This window comes from Myotis daubentonii, chromosome 2, assembly GCF_963259705.1.
Source record: "Myotis daubentonii chromosome 2, mMyoDau2.1, whole genome shotgun sequence".
Taxonomy (NCBI): domain Eukaryota; kingdom Metazoa; phylum Chordata; class Mammalia; order Chiroptera; family Vespertilionidae; genus Myotis; species Myotis daubentonii.
Genome location: NC_081841.1, coordinates 7,533,065 through 7,539,064, shown reverse-complemented (window position 1 = coordinate 7,539,064; position 6,000 = coordinate 7,533,065).

Below are 6,000 nucleotides of genomic sequence, written 5' to 3'. Positions count from 1 at the left end.
CCAAGTGCTTTATATATATTATACCATTTAGTTCTCCCTCCCAAGGGCATTAGAAGGTAGATATTATTATACCCATTTGCAAATCAGTAAATTGAGGTCCTCAGATGTATGAATTGTCCAAGGTACAAGGCTAGAATGTTGAAGAACTGGGATTTGAATCTTGAAAAGTCCTCTCCATCATACTACTTTTTTTTTAAAAAAATGAAGAACCTGCTGGAAACTTGCTTAAACCAAAGACATCTGGGTATTTAAGCCTCATGCTTGCTGAATGTACCCTGAAATAACTATTATTTATCCCTCCTTTTTTCCCATGTAATAGCCTCCACAGTAGTGTTCATCCCTTCCGTCTCTCCTTGTAGAACCATGGTGCACAAGCTGCCTAAAGCACCATTCTCTTCATGTCTCTAGGATCTGCCTGCCCGTTGAGTTTAGGTAGCATCCAAACCCTTTGTCCTAGCAGTCAAGACCATTGTCTTCCTCCTACACCATGAGGGTCTGGTCTTCAGGAAACCAGATCTACTAATATGTTTGCATTGTCACAATCTTTTAATTTGAGCAGGACCCCTAAACATCTAGAGGTGGTTGCTACTGCTAATTTTCAAATCAACTTTGTTAAAGTATAAATTACACGGCCCAATCATCTATGTGTTTCAAGAACTACCTGTTATTTTGAATCAGAAGAATAGAATGTGGGTTGGATGTGGACTCAGTTAGCCGCAGCCTCGGGGTTTTAGACTGGAATTTGGCTCTATGAAGTTGTATTCCCCCATAACTCCTGGCTCAGCAACTGGCACCAGCACATTGTAACTATTTTACTGAATGAATGAATGAATGAATGAATGAGTAAAGATAGTCCAGCCCAGTGGTTAAGGCCATCAACTTTGGAGCTGTAAATATGTGGGACTATGGCTTTGAGCAAGTCATTTTACTTGCTAAGCCTCAGTTTCCTCATCTGTAAAATGGAGGTAATAGTGGTACCTAAATCATGTGATTATCACAGGACTGAATGGTATGATGTGAGTAAAGCACCCAGTATTGAGCTTGGCACAAATTTAGTGCTCAACACAGGGATACCTATTGGTGTTATTATAAATAAGGGTAGGATGCATGCAAATTCTACACAACAGTGGGCATATCACACTGGCTTGAACTTGACCTAAGGCTAAAGCTTTCATACACAAGTCATTTATATTTGGTCAATCGGCAAATAAAACCTGAAGCACTAGATGAGAGACAAAGAAACTACCTCTGTTTGCCTTGTGGGGCAAGCTTCTGCCTGGAAACCCAGGGACTTGGGGTTTTAAGTCCTGTCCAGCCCAAACTTACCTCAGGATTTGGGATTGTTTCCTTTCTTTGGGCCTTAATCTTCCCATAAGAAGGTTTTGTTCTAGGTCAGATAATGACACTGGGTCAGGCCAGATTCATCAGGTGGGCTGTCTTTTCATTTCCATCATCCTGTTGGCCTTTACAGTATTTTAGAGCAATTTGAACTGGTTGCCAACATATAAAAATTGAGAGCTTTCACATAAAATTTTCTATTTCCAGATTCTCTTAAAAATGGGAAAGTATGGCAATATAGGACCAGCTCTCCCACAGGGCAACAGTTGGCTGGAGCTGCACAGCAACTTTCCCCTTCAGATGGGGAATGGTGTTCTGGTTTGCCACAGTCCCCACTGCTCTGTTACCTCCACATTGAGGCCTAAAGGCAGTTGCCCCTTATTGTCATACCTGTGCTATTGTTTTTCCCATGTAGAGTTAAAAGGAAATTAATATATTTCTTGTCTTTATGAAACATGGAATAATGAAAATGTGTGGGGAAAAATTACCTAGTATCTGAAAATATGATGTGGTGACTAAGTGACTTGTTAGTACGCTGGAGAATTTATTTTATTTTTATTTTTTTAAAGTTTGAGAACTTTTTAAAAAAATATATTTGATTTTTTTACAGAAGAAAGGGAGAGGGATAGAGAGTTTGAAACATCGATGAGAGAGAAACATTGATCAGCCGCCTATTGCACACCCCCCACCACCCCGGGAGTGTGCCCACAATCAAGGTACATGCCCTTGACTGGAACCGAACCTGGGACCCTTCAGTCTGCAGGCCAATGCTCTATCCACTGAGCCAAACCGGCTAGGGCGAATTTCTTTTTAAAAAATATATTATTTATTTCAGAGAGGAAGGGAGAGAGATAGAAACATTGATGAGAAACATCAATTGGCTCTCTCCTGCACACTCTCTACTGAGGATCAAGTTCGCAATCCAGGCATGTGCCCTGATGGGAATCAAACCAGCGACTTCCTGGTTTATGGGTCAATGCTTAACCACTGGGGAACACCAGCCAGGTGAGGCTGATGATTTTTGACAAATGTATACATTCATGTAACAACCACCCCAATCAAGAACATGACAACTATATTTTTAACAATTTGAGAACTGTGATTTTAGGCTACAGAGAGAGGGCCCTGTGTTTTCAGAAAAGTAATTGAATATTTATTTATGGGCAAGAGCAATATTCTTCCACGTCAATGGTGAAAGAAAGGATACAATCTCCCTGGCCAGGTTACTCGGTTGGTTGAAGTGTTGTCTTGTGCACCCTAAGGTTGAGGGTTCGATTCCCAGTCGGGAGCATGTTTCTCTCCTGCCCCCTTCCTTTCTCTCTCAAATCAGTAAGCATATCCTTGGGTGAGGATCAAAAAAAGAAAAGAAATAAGGGATACAACTAACATGGTCAGGAAAAAGCTTGCTACTTCACTGTTTTTCTCCCATCGAGTGGACTCCTATACCAGAAGATCCCTAAGGATGCTTCTAGTTCTGATTTATAAAGACTGAGCTACTGCTCTCCCAGGGCCCACACATTATTGCAGTAAAGGAGGGTGGAGAGGGGCTTGTGAGATAGATCATGCTCAGGATAGTGAAACAAATAGGACAGTAAGTGAACTACAAACACAAGGTTCTTGGGAAGTGAAGCTTGACATGAACCCAGCTGAAGAGCCCAGGCCGACTGTAAAATATAGCTAATGGCTTCTCTGAGTCAGAGAAGTTCCTGCCTCAAATCCCAGGCAAGAGATGAAGAGAATCAGGGCAGTTTTTCAGCTGCTAAATTCTCTCAACAACTCCCCCAGGTAAAATTCCAAGGGCTTTGGTCTGTCTGTTGGAAGTTTGTTTCCCTTTGAAGTACTGTGTTTCCATTAGCAAGGGAGCCTTGCAAAATTGCCCTGTTTTCAGAAACGTCATAGTCTGTAATGGAGTTCCAGCTGTTTTCAGATCAAAGTTGCATTTCTAAGCAGACTTCATGTGCTGCCAAGAAATGGCCTGTTTCAACTCAAAGCAATTCTGCAAATATGGATTGAAAATTGGAAGCAGGAGAGTGAGGTAGCTATTACAATACAAGCGAGATGATGGAGGCTGGGACAAGAATGATAGCGACACGGTGGTGAGAATTGAGCCTGGGAAGATTTTGAAGATAGAGCCGACAAAATGCAGATGCATCAAATGTGTGGTGTAGAGAGTCAAGTCAAGGGTGGTTCTGCAGGCTGTGGCCTGAGCAACTAAAAGAATGAAATTGCTCTTAACTAAGATGGGGGAAACTGTGGGAGGGGAGGAACAAGGTTGGGGCAGAAAATCAGAAGCTCAGTTTGGACATGTTAAGTTTGAGGTGCCAATACTTCCAGATACTCACTTGGGCCATGAGCCCACTGCAGGGGTAGGTCCAGGATGGAAATATGTGGAAAGTCAACAGCACATGGATGACATTTAAACCTAGTGGATTGGATAAGCCACCCTAGGAGTGAAGTAGGTCAATTAAGAAGGGACCAACCCCAGAATGAAGGTGCAGTCTACTATTTAGTGATTAGTGGGGGGCCTGCAGGGGGCAGCTGATTGATGTTTCTCTCTCTCCCTCTCCTTTCCTCTCTGAAACCAATACAAATTATACACACACACACACACACACACACACACACACACACACATACACACACATGTGTGCGTGTGTGCACACTAGAGGCCTGATGCATGAAATTCATGTACGGGTAGGGTCCCGAGGCCTGGCTGGCGATCAGGGCTGATTGGGGCCTTCTGGCTGCTGGTTGGGGCCTCCCTTCATTCTGTGCTGCCCCCTGGTGGTCAGTGCACATCATAGTGAGTGAGTGAACTCCCGGTCTCCTGGTTGAACTCCTGAGGGAACAATTTGCATATTAGGCTTTTATATATAGAGATATATAAAACATGCAATAGCTGACTATTTAATCAGTGGCTAGACACTGACCTTTTTTCTTAGATCGTCAAATTTAAAAAATGACAACAGCTAACAACAATAGTGTGAATGAATAAAAATTATACCTGTTTTTTGTCAGATCAGCAAAAAATATATTTTTTGGTGTGCTACAGAATTTTAATAATTAGTTTGTGTGCCATGAGATGAAAAAGGTTGAAAATTGCTGCTCTAGAATGTTAGGCCTATTTTTTTATTGATAATTTAGAAAAACTCTGACTTCACAATTCCTTTTTAGTAATGTCGTGAACATTTTGAGAATTGTCAGAGTTGGGGCAACCCTATCAAATTTTTGTCTTATATGAACTGCAAGTTTCCAGGTAATCTCAAGCTTTCCAGTGCCCTGATTAACCTTAAGCATTCCTTTCATTGAGGACCCTCAGTGATCACAGTGGATGGTAGGTATATCTTACACATGAAGACCAGCAATAACTTAACTGTACACATAAATGTATTCTACTAAACTGAAATGTTTCCGATTGGATATCCTCTAGCTGGATCTCAAATGCCGCTAAGCACAAAGGAAAGTGTTACAGGGAGGAATCCAGTAGAGAGAGCAGTTTTAAGTGATTGTAGTAAAAATATTACTTTTGCAAATTTTACAAAAACATTGGATAATGGGAGCAACTTGCTGGGAACCCTCCTTGAGCCATGGCAGAGTTCCAGGGAACTGAGGGAACCCTAAAGCTTGAGGTACCATCTTTTGGTGATAGTGCAAAGAGGGAACGCAAAACAAAACCCTGGTGCAGGGAGTTGGGCCATGGTGCTGTAATCCTATATAATAAAAGGCTAATACGGTAGGTCCTCGGGTTATGTCAGATCTGTTCCTACGATGTAATGCAATTTTCGCCATAAGTCGGAACCCACCTACATAAGCACTTACGTCACTCACATGGAGCACATACACAGCAGTAATGAAGTGAAACAGTAAAAAAAATTTAAAAGAAAGATAATTCCTGACCTTTACTTGGGGTAAATAATAAAAAACATAAAGCACATACGTACATATGTCGAAATGATGGAACTTTTTTTTTTATAAATACTGTAAATGGAAGATGGCGATGTAACCACCAAACGATGTAACCATGTGCATCGAGTTCGACTTAATCTGAGGACTGCCTGTATGCAAATCAACTGAAAGGAAAGGCAGACCAATTAGTCACTATGATGCACACTGACCACCAGGGGGCAGACGCTCAATGCAGGAGCTGCCCCCTGGTGGTCAGTGTGCTCCCACAGGGGGAGCACCGCTCAGCCAGAAGCCAGGCTCATGGCTGGCAAGCACAGTGGCAGTGACAGCAGGAGCCTCTCAGGCCTCCCTGGCAGCACTAAGGATGTCTGACTGACGGCTTAGGCCCGCACCTCACACATCCCCTGAGGGCTCCGGGACTGCGAGTCAGCTCAGTCCAGGCTGAGGGACCCTCCGCCCCAGTGCACGTATTTCATGCAGAGGCCTCTGGTTCTAAACAGGATGCTCTGAGTCTCTGACATCAGAGCAAACAATTGAAGGGGGTGGAGCCAGCCTTCTGGGAGGACCTCACTCAGGGGTGGGCAAACTTTTTGACTGAGGGCCACAATGGGTTCTTAAACTGGACCGGAGGGCCGGAACAAAAGCATGGATGGAGTGTTTGTGTGAAGTAATATAAATTCAAAGTAAACATCATTACATAAAAGGGTACGGTCTTTTTTTTTTTTAGTTTTATTCATTTCAAACGGCCCGGATCAG